Source organism: Dermacentor variabilis, chromosome 7 (assembly GCF_050947875.1).
Source record: "Dermacentor variabilis isolate Ectoservices chromosome 7, ASM5094787v1, whole genome shotgun sequence".
Lineage (NCBI taxonomy): Eukaryota > Metazoa > Arthropoda > Arachnida > Ixodida > Ixodidae > Dermacentor > Dermacentor variabilis.
This window is the reverse complement of record NC_134574.1, coordinates 83,813,883-83,832,751: the sequence shown is the minus strand read 5'-3', so window position 1 is coordinate 83,832,751 and position 18,869 is coordinate 83,813,883.

Here is an 18,869-nt window from a genome sequence, read left to right as displayed (position 1 = left end):
ACGGTGCTGTGTTTTGCACCTTAGAAGAATACTTGTAATTTCAGCTTCATATAAAAATATGTACGTTATGTTATAGTTCACAACAAACCACAGGATCATTTCCAAAGAGGTGAATTGTGGAAGCTACACAATAGGGTAAATCGCTAAGTTCAACACGGAAAACCAAGGGGCCTCATGCAAAGCCCAGATGTAGCATTGACGTTAGAGCAGACGAGGGTGAACTAGAATTATTACCAGCAACCTACCGTTCATGATTACGCAAAAAAAGAAATTAAGTGAAAAACCTACAATAAATGTTCAAGGTTATACGTTTATGGAGTAAGATGTGATGGTTAGTGTTGTCGAAGGCCTTAGAGAATTAAAAAAAGACAACGGTCTACCCTGCACACTCGATTTCGAATGCCATGCCAGATGTGATGGTTAGTGTTGTCGAAGGCCTTAGAGAATTAAAAAAAAGACAACGGTCTTCCCAGCACACTCGATTTCGAATGCCATGCAAGGAATTAGTGAAACAGAATGCTTGCGTTGCGCACACTGGGACTTGCTAAAAAAGTAAAGCAGGTCCAACGCACTGTGTGAATTGATGTTTTACAATGCATTTCTCCGGTAGCTGGCTATCGTGCTTTTTTTTCGGTTCACGAAAGAACATTACCAGGTGGGCTAATTTATTCCTAAAAGACGGACACCTATGTTTCTGATGCGATCATGTGTGTGACGACGCCACGAAGATAATGGCAACGGCGATCCTGTTATTCCGATGTCGTGTTCTTTGCTGGGGCCGTTCGAACCGTCTTGTACGCCGATTGTTAGGTCTTACACAGGTACTAAACGAGCATACGCGAGTGAATGGCGGATTGTGACGTCATCAACGACTAATTGTTATGCATTCGTACGTAGCTATTGCTTCGTCCTGGGGTGTATGTAAAAATGACGATTGCGTTTGAAATTCAGCGATGAAACCGAAAAACCTGTTTGACCTGGGCGAATCATGAAAGTACCACAGTGCTGTATTTAGTTGCTACGTAGCGTTAGCTGCTATAAGGAAAAAATATAAGGAGAATTTGACTTATTTCGGAAACGGTGACATCTAACACAACGTCTCAAATTTTTTTGTTGTCGCGCGAAAAGGAAATGACGAAGGCTCAAGTGTCTCAACTAGTTAGCCGGCTTTGGCGTGAGCGCGGCATGCATGCAATCGTTTATAATATATAAAGCGAAGCTTCGTACACGAGGCGAAGTAATATTCAGAGAGCTTTTCATCAGGGACACTCAACACCATTTTAATTTGTTTGTTACCCTTAAAATGACCTGGCGCTTACAAATGCGGCAATATAATGACAATGTTCAACTGGCTCTAGTATTTTACAGAATATACAAAAACCTTAGGATATGGGCACAAGTTCCTGAATGACGCCTATATAAAGTGAACAGGCACTGAAGCTAAGGAAATTATAGAGATAATTAGGTGCGGTTCAAATGAATAACGCGGAGAATCGAGGAAATGCGAAAATGAAAATGGACGAAAACATAACTTCCCACCGGTAAGAGGCGAACGCTGAACCTCCACATTACGCATGCGTTGTACTGCCAACTGTGCTTGAGGTTTTATAGCCGTCTACTATCTTGGGTATTTATGTGCAGTAGATGTAGCCCAGTGAGTGTTAGTCAACGCAGCTCATGGTCGCGGCGAACAGATGTGGAACGTCCTATTTTTCGCGATTTGCGACTCGTAACACGTGAACTTGAGAATGCAGGTACGTAGTTAAATAATACGAGGACATGTTGACACTTCATATGAGTTGTGAATGCGAAAAAAAAATTAATGTCGAGTTGAACCATAGTCGAATGTGCTGCCTGAGCCAGCAAGCAGCAGCAGCCTGCGGTACCATTGCTGCTTGTCACCGACGTCCTGCGCGACGAGATACTGAGGCAGCAGCATATCTTAACTGGGCTCCGTGGCTGCTACAGATATTGAGTGTTTCGCTGTTGATGCGTATTTGTAAAACAGTTAATTCCACTGCCGCACATGTTATATACAAATATATGCTTCTTTATACCAGCTTGGGGAGGGCATTGTTCATCTATTTCCCCAAACGACATGTCACATTCTAAATCAGCATTTTCTAGGGGGGCACCAAGCACCAGAGGATGAGCTTTGGTCACATCTGTAAGCGGTATTCCTGCGTCAGAAGCTTTTGCAAGATAAGTTTGACAGGAAGGTTTCGCAAGACAAGGGTGCCCTGTCAAACCATCCTTGAAAGTAACTGTCCTTCGTAATTTTTGCCCTCGGGTGCTCAGGAATAGCGAATATATTCAGAGCGTACCTGAGGCTACAATATCTACAGGGTCAATCCATACACCACTGCTTTGCTTCTACAAGATGCTACTGAGTTGACCCGTGCTGAATGCAACAGTGACATGACGAACGCCGAAAAAAATGTACAGGGACTAGCATCTTAGCTGCAGTATTTGTCACAGACTGATAAAATATGTAGCTATAGTCCAGTTGGCTTTTACCAAGGCTCATATGTCAATAAAATAATAACTTTTTGTCCCTTCCCCCGGAATGCTGCGGCAGCAGTATGGGCAAATTTATTGATTTAACACATTCGAACATGAGTGCCTTCATGTTAGGAACGAAAATTTTTCTACTCTCAAAATATTCCCAGAAACACATGTGCACTCCTGACTAAAAAGGTCCATCCATTTCTAACATTGCGTTCTTCTGGAAGCAGTTATTTATATTTCGCGAACAATACGCATTGCGTTTCCTTGAGTGTATGTTGTAAAAATACGTTTGCAAACCGCTCTAGGAACATTATAAAAGTGAGGTAACTCTGAACAACAATGTGAGTGCAGCCGCGCGCACCGTTGATATGTAGGTCTATTGGTATTCTATAGCACCATGCAGTAAGGCATGCCTAATTCAAATAACAAAAAAGACGAAAAAGATATGCTTTTGTACAAGTTTTCCCGTATGTACCATTTAAACAATACTAAAATATCCGTGCTATACCGACTTGCATGAAATCCAGCTTGGCATGGATCGAGTATCTCATTCTACTCTACAAGATGCAGGAGCCGGCGCTTTATAACGCTTTCGAAAACATTACAAAAAGACCTAGTCTGGACAATAGGCCAGCGATTTGGTTCTTCATAACAATCTTCACTTTTCTTCAGCATAACAACTATTATAATCTATTTCCACGCATATGCACATGCGCCCAGACCAAGACCTTGCTGTGTAAGCCAAAGAAGCATACAGGCATTCCATTGCGTAGTCTGATGATCGTGACTTTTATGTATTAACAACGCCTTAAGTGTAATGCTTCGAACCCGATATCAACTAGAAATGTTCGCCTATCAACCAATCAATCAATCTTCATTATTGGTATTGTAATATAATAAAATAAAAGTAAATATACAGGATCCCTCACGTTATAATGACTAAGCTTGACATTCAAGTGTGTTAGTAATGTTGTTTGGTAGATTAAGTAGAAGCCACATTTTGTGGCACTCGTGTTGAACACTTCTAAGAACCCTGAATGCTTGCCTATGTAATTCATTCTGAAGGAAGGAATGGACCCACATATATTGAAATATACCTATACACATACATAATGTGCTCTTTCTTGCCTCGCATGAAACATGTCTCGCATGTCACATTAAAATTGGGACAAGATCAGTAATTGCAAGTTATTGTGAAATTGTAAGTTTAAATTATACGGCTCAAAGATTCGACAAAAGTCCCACACAGTCTCTCCCCCTATTTATCAAACTTCATTTCAGTTGTTGGTCAACCAAGTGTGAAGGCCAAACATTGTAAGCTTTTCATGTGACACATTCATAGAGACAAAAAACTAAGGTTAAGGAAGTTTTATTTAGTCGCCTTATATTGCACAAAATTTATAATTTGCTTTCACGTCATTCCTTTTGTTTTCCACAATTTTCGAACATAAAACTGTGACCAATATAAGCTTTTGCCCCAGTAAAATATAAATAACTAGGCGCCCAACTTTCTTTTTGGTGCGAATACGTGCATTAGAAGTGGTATAGAACTCCGGGGTCGCTGTAAGAAAAGTATTTGAAAAATAACGAAGACGGCTGCTCACGTTGTATTAGAATTTCATGGTATTCACAATTTTACGGGCGGTATGCTGAGCGAGCAGTTTCAGAAATAGAATGGATGTAGGAAGACTTAGTATGACTAGGCGCATACTATAGATGTGTTGACACATATGGATGGTGGCTGCAATGTTCAATTCTTGCTAGCCTCGCACAGCTAAAGAAACGCTGTCTGCCGTATACGTTCACGTGTCCAGCGCCAAGCCACACAAAACCTCGCGAAACTGGTACTACGCTTTAAAGTTATCACTATAAATCAGTGCCCTAAACCCGAAGTGAATTCTCGCCTTGCAGAAGCTTTAATTCAGTGCTCAAGAGAGCCGTCGAGGAAAGCAAGATACGCTTTCAGTACTGGCGAGAAAATCGCACAAGTATTGCAGCCGTAAAAAGCGCAGATCTCATTTCAACATAATAATAGAGATTTTAACGAAATAAAAATAGTAAATCACAGGTGAGTAAATCAGTTCATTCTACAATTTCGCTTATATTTCGCTACAAATCTTGCTCATTCTACAATTTCGCTTATGTTCCATTAAGTTATGAGAATGAAGTTCTATTAGTGAAGATGTTTTAAAGCTGTTGAGAGATCGGGTGGCATGACATTGCGAAAAGTAAAAAAATAAATTGTCATGGCCCTTGTGCTGCTTTCCTGTAGTAATGAAACATCGCTAACGCAAATACCAGAGGGGCACTTGCTTTAGTTTATTAAGATACGTTCCTGAAGCAGGCTAATTTGGCAGCAGCAAAAGCACTGAGAAAAACACACTGATCTAAAACTATGCCAGTTGCTGCGATTCCATGTGTGCTGCTTCTGTGCTGTATGTCAAGGTAAATAAGGTTTATTATTAAATTAATAGGAGAATGGGCGCTGAGAGGAAGCATTGAGAAAGTGCCTGCTGTATTTCCAAAACAGAATTTCCGTCTAGTATCTTTTGCAAAAATATAAAGTGTTTAGCTATAAATATAAAGACTGGCAGGTTTGGCATAAAAATTTACAACTCTTTTGCATTAGAGTTTAATGTAGCCAGTTCATAATCTATCCCTAGTACAGCTTAGCATCAATCTTCAAGCTGTTATCCATGTCATATATATTGCAGGTTGTGATAATGTACTATCACAAACAGCTGGTTACGCATGTCAGTCAGCCTGGTGCAGTGGTCACAGGTGAGAGTATAACTGAAAGCTGCGTATGATTTGCCCTTCTACACTTGAAGTGGGATAGAGTTTGAACTATTCTATTGTTTTTTTTAAGTGACACCATATTTCTGACCCTCTCATTATTATTTTGTCAACTTGCTGATATGAACAACTTCTAGAGGTTTGGTTATGGTGCTGACTACGGAACTTGGGTGATGTGCATTTTAGTAGTTTGAGGCACACCCAAAGCCATGGTATAATTTGGGTGGATATTATTATGGTAAATTTGAAATATGTAATTTCCTGTGATATACTCAACAAACAGGTTCTTTTGCTGTGAATAATACATAGGCGCTCCCCGAAGAGTACCAGGAAGTATTTTCGCACCTAACAAAAGTATTTCATGGGCGCCATGCTCAAGCCGTGCAGTCCTACAATAAGTATATCTCAGGTGCTACGTCAACAGGTACACAATATTGAAAACGGCAAAAAAAGGACATATCTATCGGACATTATTTTACAGTTAGAAGGTTGTGGCTACCTAAGGTTTAGCCTTAGCCCCGTTTGGCATTTTTGACTATTTATATTATACTGTCGTGACACTAAGCTCACTTGTTTTAATAAAGGTGTGGCTAGGCCTGCAGAGAAAGTGTAAGCCGACTGCCGTGTTGCTGATCAAGTGCTAACCTCCACATCAGAGTTGGTTCCACAACATCCACGCACCGCTGTGCTTTGCTTCAATGACAAGGCAATATGACATGGAGAGCTTGCACCTCAGTATCAGTTTTGAGTTTAGGTTATGAGAAATATGTTAAGGAACAGGACGCAAGGCTCGGCGTCGGTGATAAATATGCTCATGATCTCTTTAAAGTACGCTCTTTGCAACGTTCGTCATGGAAATGTTATCAGAGGATACATACACTAATTATTTAAAACTGCCGTTGAACTGGTTCATGCCTTAAAGCAACACTCTCACCAAGAAAAAGCCTTATCTAACACACAGTTTGTAAGAAAGCTAAGGAGGTTACAGGAAAAAGCACAGTCTAACAACCATCCAGTTGTACTGCTTACATAGCAATATATATTGAGATGCGAAAAGGAAGAACAGATAAATCTGCACTGCATGTTGTTCGCACAACATGGAAAAGGACACATGCCATGGCTACTATGACACGTGTTTTACAATCATAAATAAACAGTCTTGCTTTATGTTAATCCTCTGGAGGGGGAGCCAACTTACAGGTTCCCTGTCGCACATATAAGGAAGGCCTCACAAATCTCACCAGCCCTGTGGTTCTTATATATAGGCACAGTCGTGCAGTTTTCAAACAAAATACTGGAAGTGAGCTTTTCACTACCAGGTTATCACCAAATGACTATCAAGTTGCAAATCCAGTGGTTGCAAATCCAGTGATTTATACATAGGCCTGTTTTGCTGATATAGGGTCTACCGCATCATAGTGGTATTTGATATTCATCGACAACTTCATACTCTGCGTACTTTTTTCGGAGGCTTCTTTTACAGGTAGTGATGCATGCTTCTTCATTATTTACGTGCCTGCAAAGTAAAGCAAACTTCTGGCATACCGAGAAAAAATTGTAGGAAAAGCCGACGTGAGGCTACATTTCTCAGCACTGAACAAGCTAAGTTTGTTGGTTTGGGTTTGCGTTAATCAGTTTGATGGGTTTAGGAGGCCCACATGGGTTATTTGCTCACATTAAGGCAGACAAGCTTGTGGGATGTGCTTATGTAATTTGTACAGCGCGCTGAAACTGCAGTTGTGGGCCTGATCTTCAGAAGTAAGTGCACTGAGCGCACCACTCACGGAGCAGATGACTCTCATTGAGACAGGCAAGGCAACAGTGTTGATATTTGTTCCCTTGCCAAAACAACAGGCTTAGGTTCAGTGTAATTGAAGGAGAACAAGTTAAACATACCCTATTTGGTTTGAGTGGGTAGATTTGTCTTCGGCATGAATTTTTTTTTCCAACTGTCGGCACTGGTGCTTCCTTAGCATTGGCATGAAGTTAGCATGAAGTCGCGCATCTAGAGACTCGGGAACAATGAACCTTTAGTTTGCACACTGCGAATAAGGGATTGGTTTTGATGCTCTTCATTTTCTGCTGACATACCTGTGCTGTGCTGTAAGTAAATTCTTCTCACCTTGATCAATTATCATGAGGCCCCAAGCTAACGCTACTGATGTCTTCAAATGCAGACGTGTCAGGATAAGGCTCCTGTCCTTACAATTGTGGTTAAAGAAAAGGTGGCACTCACAGGTGGCTATTCTAGATGTGAGCGAAACGAACCAGCGAATCTTGGTTAGATCTTGTGTTTAGTTGTGCAGGCGCTAAAAGCTTCACGAAAATTTGTCTCGTTTCTGACGTGATGATAATCACTTGGTCAGTGACCACAACGTTAGAGTCATGTTACCTGCCTAAATGAATTTTCATCGACTGTTTGACAACACCTTCTACAGAACTCACTGACAAAGCATTAAAACGGAGACTTACTGGTTCACCTCACTCGCATCAAGAATAAAAATCTGTAAGTGCGACCTTTCCTTCAGACGGACTTGCAAGGCGAAGAATGTTAATCCATAAAGTCTGCATTTGAAGGCATCGGTAGTGTCACCGTGGAAACTTAAGATTACTTGCCCAGCTGGGAAGAAATTACTTGCAGCAAGAGCTGAGTGCTCACAGAAAACGAAGGGCTCGGCAACTCGAGGATTCTTTGCAAGGAGTGAACTGGAGCAGGTCGTTAGTTGTGTCATCTGGGACATATAGCTAATAGTCAGCTTCATGGCGACACTAATTAACCGCCTGTGCAGACAGCCTCAAGGTAAGCTCATGTATTAAAACCAAAGCAGCCCGTTGAAACCACGAAATCATCTTGATGTTGTCTTCTTACAAGCCCACAAACCTGCAACTGCCATGTGGCAATTGGCAATTGCCAACTGGCGACACTGTGGCAATTCACCTGACGCTGACGAGAGTGGCCTGCACCAGTGAATGTGCGAACAGTAAGCTGTTTCTGATGCAAGACCACAGATTCACCTGCTGAGTTCTGTGGACTTGACTTGAGACAATGACCCTAAATTCATCAGTATGAAGCAGTATGCATTAACAATTCCAGACTGAGGTTAATGTCTTGATCTACATAATTTTGTGAACAACAGCAGATGAAAAGGGGCCCAGTGTGACTAGTGATCTTTCCCAGGAGTCTGTGATGTCAGGAATTGTGAAAATTATTTGCATATGTTAACAATCATAAAACAAACTTGTGCTGTCCCTTGAAACAATACCATGTGCTTCAGTGAGTGGTGCCAATTTTTTTTGGTGTAGCGAGCACATGCACTCCACATATATTTTGTTAAAAAGAATGTAAGGCAGAATGGGTCACATAAAGCCAATGGCAATGATTTTAGCATGCGTAAATATTTGCTCAAACCAGCTGACAATTTCTTCTCTTAGAAAGTATGAAATTTGTTAGATGGTAGCTGCTCTGAGGTAATTCTATATAAACATTTGTCCTTCTGCACATACAATTTTCCCTAAGTAAATTAAATTCTGGCGTTTTATTGGCCAAAACCATAATATTATTACGACGGACGCATAAGTAGGGGACTGCGGATTAACTTTGAACACTCGGGATTCTTTAATGTCCGTCCAATGCACCTCATGTGTTTGCATTTTGCCACCATTGAAATGCGGGAGTTGTGGCTGGGATTTTATCCTGTGCAGTGTCAAAGCCACTATGCCACTACAGTTCTTACCTTGCTGGTAGAAAGGTTAGTTTCAAAGTAATTTAGCTCGCTCGACTTGTTTGTGTTACTTTGTAAAGTCACAGTTTAGGCTTGTTGCTTCCTGTTCCTTCAATACTAGTAACAACTGTTGAGTAAACAACGTGTTTGTCTTTCTGTCTTTACTAAGATAACACTTGTTTCAGTGGGCTGCTAATGTGACAGGTTATTCTACCACAGTAATGCATGTTCCTTGAGGAGTCTTAAGCATTGCAGGGAACCACTTATATTTATTAAACATTGTTCAGTACCCTATATGTTCTGAACACTAGAGCGTTCTCACCTGCGCGAATGTAGGTGAAACTACTTTTCTTATTCGTTTTCTTATTGCATAGGTCAAAATAAAATGGTGGCTTTTCTTTGCTTCTTCAAGTGCCCTGCGAGCTCTCAGCCAAGCAACACATTCCAATGGTCATCTGTCAGTGGACTGGTGTATCGAAGTGCAATTAGAAGGCCCAACAAATAATGCTTGTGAGATGTGTGACATGCAGTTGCTTAAATGCAGAGGGCATCACTATTACTGAAACATTGAATGGCTGTGAAAATGAACCTTACTCTTACTCTTAAAAATTTACTCTTACAAATACATTTTTCGCAACTCAAAATTACTCTTTACTGTATAAATCTGAACAAACGATTACACCAAGGCAATGCTGTAGTTATCTCAGCAGAGGTGATGATACATATGGTTGACCAACAACAATTGTAATTGCATTAATATAGTAAATGTGAAAAATAAGCGGCAATATTTTTTAGCTTGCAGGTCGTACAAACTCGTGCAGCTCATATGCATTCAGATCGTACAAACAAACTCCTGCTCGATGTGCGAGAATCTCGTTCAGTGGCAAGAACGCAATCTCGTACAGACGTATGGTACGAGAACACGTTCAGTCTATGCGAAATGGTAAAGTATACGGAGCAATAATAGCGTGCAACATTTCTCGTACATTATCGTTCACATTTTTTAAAAATATGAATGACACCAACAATGAAATCGGTTGCCGAATTCAGCAACCGGCGATTTCTTTTTTAACGGCTAGGGCGGTGATCACTGATTTCGATAGTGGCTGCTACAAGATGATGGCACTGATCTTCATTAAAGACACATCTACCTAAAAAACCAGAAAACTTGATGCAAACGGCCAGAATGTAAGACGTATTTAGTGACAAAGTGAGAATTCTTCGCCGGTTGGTACATGCTGCATAAAGACGAATCACAGTGCCGGACATAGAACATCAGAAGGACGTCGACGAAATGCCTCGTCATTCTTTTCTAATGCTCTGTGTCTTGGGCTGTTACACGTTTTTGCAGCAATGAATATTGTGTGCGTCTTATCGTCTTTAATCCTAGTCAGTTATCTTTGCCTATGGCAACAATGGAGGATACGGTTCACAAAGCGCTAGGCAGATGAACCTGCACGTTAATTTCTTCTTGTGCAGTGCTATTCTTGATGCAATGACAAACGCCAACACACATGTTGCGTTCATCAAATCCTTTACGTGCATTCGTGCTTCGATAATTCGGACACCGCCCACAAAAAACATGGCCTTGTTGCGTTTTATTTCCACAAACATTGCAATGGGGTGTACGCGTAATTTGCGTTACATTTGCAGTAGCATACTATCATTTTTTGGGATGCGAAAATATTTGAAAATATAAATGTGTTTCAAAAGTTCAGCCCCAATATTTCCGCAAAACACCAAGCAATGCTTCAGGAGTGCAGATTCTTGGGCTAGTTTGTTCGTTCCATCAATTGAAGCCATGGCGTTGGATTGACACGGACAAGAAAGACGACAGGACGTGGGCTACGTCCTGTCAACTCTGCTTCCTGTTCCAGCGCACGTCCTGTGGTCTCTCATGTGCGTGTCAATCCAGCGCTATGAATGCAATTGAAGCAATGCTTCGTTTAAGACGAATCCAAAGATATGCGCGAGATCCGAAATAATGTACTATCCACACTACAAGCACACTCGTGGCAATTCTCATTAGGGCGTTGTGCTTTCTCAACGTTTACGTGGTTTTGTGAAGTGAACTTTTACGCAGTAACTGCAACGCCTCCTTATAAGCGAAACAGGTGCTGCTCATTAAAATACAACTGGGGCGATAGCCTTACTGATGGGAACCAACACTGCACCTAACAGCAGATCATGAGCTGTTATTTCCTCCAGTTGACGGACTTCATAACGCCATTTTGTAGAGCGCGCTCATTTCACTGAAGTATTAACACACAATGTGACAAGCGATGTTCCCCGCTCCATGTACAATGCCACCTCACCCAACGTCTTTTAACCTTGCTGGGACATCAGCCCGAAGTGATGGCAATGGAGGGTTACATCAGCAATAGGAGCGACAAATACGCAGTAGAATTCCTTGCCGTTTGAACAATTGCTTCCTCAATGGCAAAAGATATAGAAATATAGGATCTAGATCTAGGAATCTAGGAGTCCACTGTGTTGTATTGCCATTGCAAGTGACTGCGCACATGCCATTTCTCTCCTTTTATTGCAATGTGGGGACATCAAACTAAATCCTGGACCTGGACCTCACACCCGCTCAGGCAATACAGATTCACACAAAGAATTGCTTTAGGCATTGGGCGAGTTAAAAGATGGGCAAACAACCCTTCTAAACGAGATGAAATCAATTCACGCAAGACTGGCTCAACAAGAGAAAGCATTTAAAGAGATAAAATCAAGACTAACAAAAATTGAAGAAGAATGCACCTCACTAGAGCCCCTTAAAGCCCAAGTTAACGACGTCCAGTGCCTCACCCAAGAAAACGCAAACAACTTTTCAGACCTTGTACATAGGCTAGACGACAGCGAGGACAGAGCCCGTCATTCCAATCTTGTATTCTGTGGTGTGAAGGATGCTGACCGCGAAACCTGGGCCGAATCGGAGAATCTCGTAATAGACATTTGCAAAGCCGAACTAAATCTCACAATCCAACATATGGACACAGAACGGGCCCACGGGCTTGGCAATTTTATTACTGAGAAGAACAGGCCTATTACTGTCAAATTCGCACACTTCAAAACCAAGGAACTGTTTCTTTCAAACGCAAAACTCTTTAAGGGTACAATCCACCGCGTATCCGAACACTGCTCCCATAACACTCGCATTGCATGTAAAAACGTCATCGATTATGCTAAAAGTCATAAAAAAAGTTTACCCTTTGACATGACAGGATGGTTATCGGCACCACCACATACACGTTCGATCACACATCGCAATCAGTGTTACCTCGAACGCCATAGCTGTCATCCAAACAGACCCAAAAACATTCCCAACTCGCTATCAGTCCTTTACACTAACATTAGAAGCCTCCTGCCTAAACGCGATGCTCTATCTAGCCTAATCAACACCACAGAAAGCAATGTATTCGTACTAACAGAAACATGGTTAAACGAGAACGTAACGGATAGCGAAGTACAGACCGCATTCAGCAACTGTGGCGGCTTCCGCTGCGACCGCATCGGTAAACTAGGCGGTGGCGCTCTAATAGCAACACACCACAGCCTGAAAGTTCACGTTATGCCGATTGATTTACCCATCGAAATATCATTCATCTGTTCTAAAGCCTCATTTCCGCCGACAGTAATCTGCGCTTGCTATCGTGCTCCAGGCAGTGATGCTTCGTTTATACCTTCCTTCCACAACGCCCTTCATATGATAACTTCGGAACTTCCACACGCTTGTCTCTTTGTCTAAGGTGACTTCAACTTTCCCGAAATTAATTGGCAGAACCCATCTGACAGGACTAATTCTTGTGCGCGCGATTTCTTGAATACTTGTTACACTTTTGGCCTGACCCAACTGGTCACCATCCCAACAAGGCAGAATGCTCAATCATCGAACATATTAGACCTAATACTAAAATCACATGCAGAAAACTTGATATCGCTCTTGAATCTGCCGGGAATCAGTGACCACTCAGTAATACACGCCACGTTTTTCAACCACTTACCGCACCCCAAAAAATAAATAAATCTATCACACTTTCTGACAAAGGAGACTATGAAAGCATCAGCAGTGAACTTCATGCGTTCCAAACCTGGTTTCTAACCGATTTTCATGATCGGACTCCTGAAACTGATTGGCTACTGTTCAAGAACAAAATTCATGCTCTAATTGAAAAATTTATACCAACCATCAAGGTAACTGAGCGCCATGAATCACCTTGGTTCAATTCCGTGCGAAAACGCATGAATAACAAAAAGATAGGACTTTTCCGAACCGCCAAAAAAAACAATAACCACACCACGTTGCAAAATTATTACGAAGCAGAAAAATCCTATAACCAACAAGTATACAAAACTAGACACTCTTTTTTTTCTTCTACTCTACGCGACATGATTCGTACAAGCCCACGTCAATTCTGGAAATGCATCAATCCTAACCCCATCACAACCATAACGATATGTGACGATGATAATAATCCAATTGAAGATCATGACGTTGCGGAAGTTTTGAATTTATCATTCAGCTCAGTTTTCACCCACGAACCGGATAACGAATTACCCGATTTTCCTTCCTTTACCTTTCCACCTATGCCAGGCTTCAGCTGCGAACCTGAGAGCATTGTCAAAATAATCGACTCTTTGAAATTAACCGCCTCAGCTGGTGTCGACAAGATTAATACTAAAGTGTTAAAGAATACAAAACATGCAACTAGCACCATATTGTCCCATATATTTCAACAATCCCGTTCATCAGCCATTTTCCCCCTTGACTGGAAAATAGGCAAAGTCATGCCAGTCTCCAAAAAGGGCCTTCATCTTCTCACCATAATTATCGACCAATATCTATCACATGTATCACTTCTAAACTAATGGAACATATAATTTTCTCTCAAATTATAAAATTTCTAGTATCCGTCAACTTCTTCCACCCTAACCAGCATGGCTTTTTAAAAGGTTTGGCTTGCGAAACACAGTTAGCCCTCTTTATTAACGACCTTAGCTCTAGCATTGACCTTAAAAGAATCAAATACTGAAAAACGCAAGCAAACTGATGGGCTCAAATACCTTTATTAAGAATGATTATTCTAAAGCGCAAAGGCCGAGATAGAACAAGGCAAAATAATCAACCTGATACACGGCAAACTAAAGATCGATAAGGATATGTATTTTTGGGGCGAAGTGCAAAAGAGGCGGGTGAAAATGACGAGCTACAAAAGCACAACAACTCAACCGTCAAAACTTTGACGTAATGTGCATGCGCACGACAAGCATCTTCGTCTCTTAAATTTGAACGCCCGTAGTATTAGGAATAAAACGGGGCCCCTTGAAGTTTTGCTGCTGCAGTACGATCCTCAGATTACCGTAATAACTGAGACGTGGTTACATGAACAAGTGAATGATGACGATATTTTCCCGCCTTCGCGTACGATTTTTCGTAAGGACAGGCAATCAAGGGGAGGTGGTGTGGCCGTTCTGATCCAACAGAAATTTGACGCTGTCTTGCTGGAGGACGTACCGGAACTTGAATGTATCTGCATTAAAGTAACCTTGTGGGGCCACTCATTCATCCTATACGCATTATATAGACCGTCTGACTCACCTCTTGGATACTTACTAAAATTAAAGGTAAATGTCTAAATACCAGTACAACAAAGTTCTTTCGATTGGCGATTTTAATCTGCCTGGAATAGACTGGGAACGTTTTGATACCTTTTCAACCAATACAAAACATGCGTATACTGTGTTTGACATAATGCTCGCACATAATTTGATACAATTAGTTCATGAACCAACGCATTATCAAGGCGCCTCTAAATCTGTTTTAGATTTGGTGTTTATTCCTCGTGATTTCGGTACATCCACCGTTGTAATTGATGAAGGGCTGTCTGATCACTGCCTTGCCTCAGTTTCTATTCCCCTGGTGCCGCTTTCGCAGACTGCAAACCCGTCCTTTCATTATGTGAAAGACTATACACGTGCCCGTGATGCACGCATTATTGACCACCTAGAAACTTCTCCAACAGATTTTGGTAATACGGATGTTTGCAGTTTGTAGGACCAATTTAAACGCATATTCTTCTAGTGCATTGAAAACTTTATACCTTTTAAACGTAAGAAGGTGCATAAGCATACACCATGGTTGACGAGAAGCATCATTCACCTCAAGCGTAAAGCGAAAAGATTAAAGAAAAAGCATGCTGATCCCCACTTATATCCGACACTCTAAATAAACTCGCACGTGCGGTGCTTACTTCGAAAGACTACTACTTCAATACGTCACTCCCAAACTTCATAAAAAATGATCCAAACAAGTTTTGGAACTATATCAGCGAAAAAAAGAAACCCATATCCCAGGTTCTTGTCGATGGTTCATTGGTATCTGATCAGACCGCCATTGCTCAACACTTCAATGACTATTTCCATACTGTATTTTCTGCCGATACTGATTCTCTACCCACCAGAAATATGGACCATGCTGTAAATGTAAACTTCATTTCTTATCCTGGCGTCCTTGCTATGTTGCTTGACTCTAAGACTAAAACTTCTTGTGGTCCCGACAATATACCGAACGTATTTCGTCGTCGCTTTGCCGAGTATGTTGCTAAATACTTAGTTATTATTTTTTGTGTCTCTCTGCTATCAGCAGAATTGCCAGATGACTGGAAGTCAGCCCGAGTTGTGCCTATATTCAAGAAAGGCGACCGTCTATTAGTACAAAATAATCACCCGATCTCCATAACATCTTCGGGTTGTAAACTTATAACACATAATAGCTCACAAATTACACGAATTCTAACAAAAAAACTCAGTTTTATGAAATCGTCAACATAGATTTCGAAAAGGATTTTCTACGACAACACAATTGGTTACTATAGTTCACACCTTTGCAGCTTGTCTAGACACGAACAGTCAAATTGATGTAATATTCGTAGATTACAGCAAAGCATTCGAAACAGTCCCACACAATAAACTAATTACTAAGCTTCGGATGATTGGCATACCATAATTATTCGTTTCGTGGATTTCAGCCTATCTGTACAACCGCAACCAATACGTTCAGGTGGAGAACAAGTCTCTGGCTGCCTTCCGGTAACTTCTGGCGTTCCGCAGGGGACCGTACTTGGCCCTCTACTTTTTTACTATATATTACTGATATTGTCAATGTCGTTAACACTCCAGTTCAGATTCGTCTATTTGCTGATGGATGTGTTTTGTTTAGAGAAGTTACCTGCATTACTGACCAATATGACCTTAACTCTAACTTAGACAACGTGTTGAAATGGTGCGAGCAATGGGGAATGCTTCTTAATGCAACTAAGTGTGTCTATATCCCCATTACGCGCAAAAAAGTCCCCTTAGACTACACTTACAATTTAACTGCATCACCTTTACTGAATGTAACATGCTATAAATATTTAGGCTTATCATTAGCGAGTGACTTATCATGGAACGTGCACATAAATAGCAGCTGCTCTGGCGCTTTCCGGAAACTCTGCCTTCTGCGCCACAAACTCAAGTCTGCTCCGTCTAGTGTTAAACTACTCTTTTACTTTTCCTTATTAGGCCAAAACTTTAGTATGCCTCCATAGTTTGGGACCCTCACACAGAAATTAAAATTAAGAACCTAGAAAGAATTCAAAGGAAAGCAGTACGAATTATTTACAGTAAATTTAAGGCTACTGACTCCCCCACTGCATTACTAACCGATAACGGTATTGAACTACTACAAATTCGAAGAACGAAAAGTCGGCTAGAGTTTCTTTCGAACTTAATTAATCATAGGATTGCCTTAGACACCGCAAAATACGTATCCCCCTTGACAAGCAGACCCACTCGGCACCACTACCTTCATTCTCTAACAGCTATTTTCGCAAGGACTGACACTTTTCGGTACTCTGTTCTTCCACAAACAATAGATGACTGGAATAAACTAACTGAAACATACCCCCAGCGCCCGTGAGCTGTACATAATTTGTGTAAATCTTGTTATTTCACGTATTATTATAGTTGTATTGTAATCAAGTTAAAATTTTTCTTAATCGTCTACCTTACGACCAAACAATTTGCGTGAAAAACGTGTCACACACTTGTTTCATCTTGTTCTTCTGTGTATATCATGTTTCTTTTTGCTCACCCTGCTTGGACTTCTTGTCCACAATATTGTATAAATAAATAAATAAAAACAAATAAATAACATTCCTATTGACACCCTCTCCCTTAATTTTGAAAAATCTTTTGACAATGTTCTTCACAAACGACTATTCCTAAAACTTTCTCGTCTCAATCTTAACGAACATGTTTTTAATTGGATATGCAGCTTTCTCACTAATCGGCAGCAGTTTGTCTTTGCTAATAAATGTTCATCTTCTTATTCCTCTGTTATATCTGGGGTACCTCAGGGCACCGTCTTGGGCCTCCTTCTTTTTCTCACATATATTAATGATTTGCTTGCTAACATATGTTCTAAGATCCGCATATTCGCTGATGACTGCGTTGTCTACCGGCCTATTACTAACACCGATGACAGCTTGTTTCTTCCGTCTGACATTCAGCACGTACTAACCTGGTGTAATTCATGGCTAATGCCCTTAAATGTGAAAAAAAACACATCTCTGCTATCATTCCACCGACGTCACTCACAACCATCTTCAAGATACCTAATCGGGAATGCAGAAATCGCTTCAGTAGCAACTTACAATTATTTAGGCATCCATTTGACATCTGATCTAAATTGATGTTTTCATATTTCACAGGTTACTAACGAGGCAAATCGTGCCCTTGGTTACTTTCGATGTACCCTGCGACTAGCACCCCCATCAATGAAATCCCTTGCTTACTTAACACTTATCCGTCCCAAATTAGAATATGCATCCATAGAAGGAATGTACTGCTGAAATTCCACCCCTCATGTAATACCCCTTCAATGGGGCCTTTGATGTACTAATAAATAAATAAAAATGAATATATAAGTAAATGTAATGCTCTTGCAAAACGCTACTCTCGGTCACTACAGTGCAAAAATTTTCGATTGTGCACAACCAGTCGCATGGTCATGTATTGAAAAATTACACCGCAAAATTATCCTGTTCTGCTTGATTATAGCACTCAGGTAGCGAATCTTTTGACCAGAGAAGCGCAACACAAGAAGAGAAAAAAAGTGAAATCTGGCTTCTTTTATAGTTAAAGGAGTATTAGTGCGCGCTAACGAATTAAAATAGGTTGAGATCAATTGAATTTAAAGTTCTATCATGCAACTATGCCAGAGCAGGTTGTATACCTGAAACTGTTAAGCCTTCCATATACGCAGGATATCTTTGTGGTTGTCGCTGCGACGTATTTCTACAGTGTTAACACACAAAATGTAATAATATTGTAAATGCATCTCGTTGAAAAGTTTTATTTGGGGAGTATAATAATTCAGAGTGAAATTGAGAGACCTTAGCGAGCAAAACTGAGCCGCAAGATAATAATTTTTCCTATAGTTCTTTCAACATGTGGGATACATTTATGGAAATAATGCGTAGTTGACAATATGTTAAAAATATTACCATTGTGAACTCACTAAACTCAGAATTTGGTTGCCCGAAATAAAATAAGTGTAAAAAAATCTAAGCATAACCATTCCCAATAGCCCTAAAGTATTACGTGCGCACTGTCGAAGACCACTTGTGTACCAAGAATTCGGTTCAGAAATGAACAGAAAAATTGAAGTCGTCGCAACACAGCTACGCATTTCGTTCAGTAAAGTTACTGAAGTCCCAGGCTATTGCAGCTGTTTTAAAAGCGAAAAAAAAAAATAAACGTGAAATTGACCGCATGCAAGTGTGTGCTCTTCTGAAA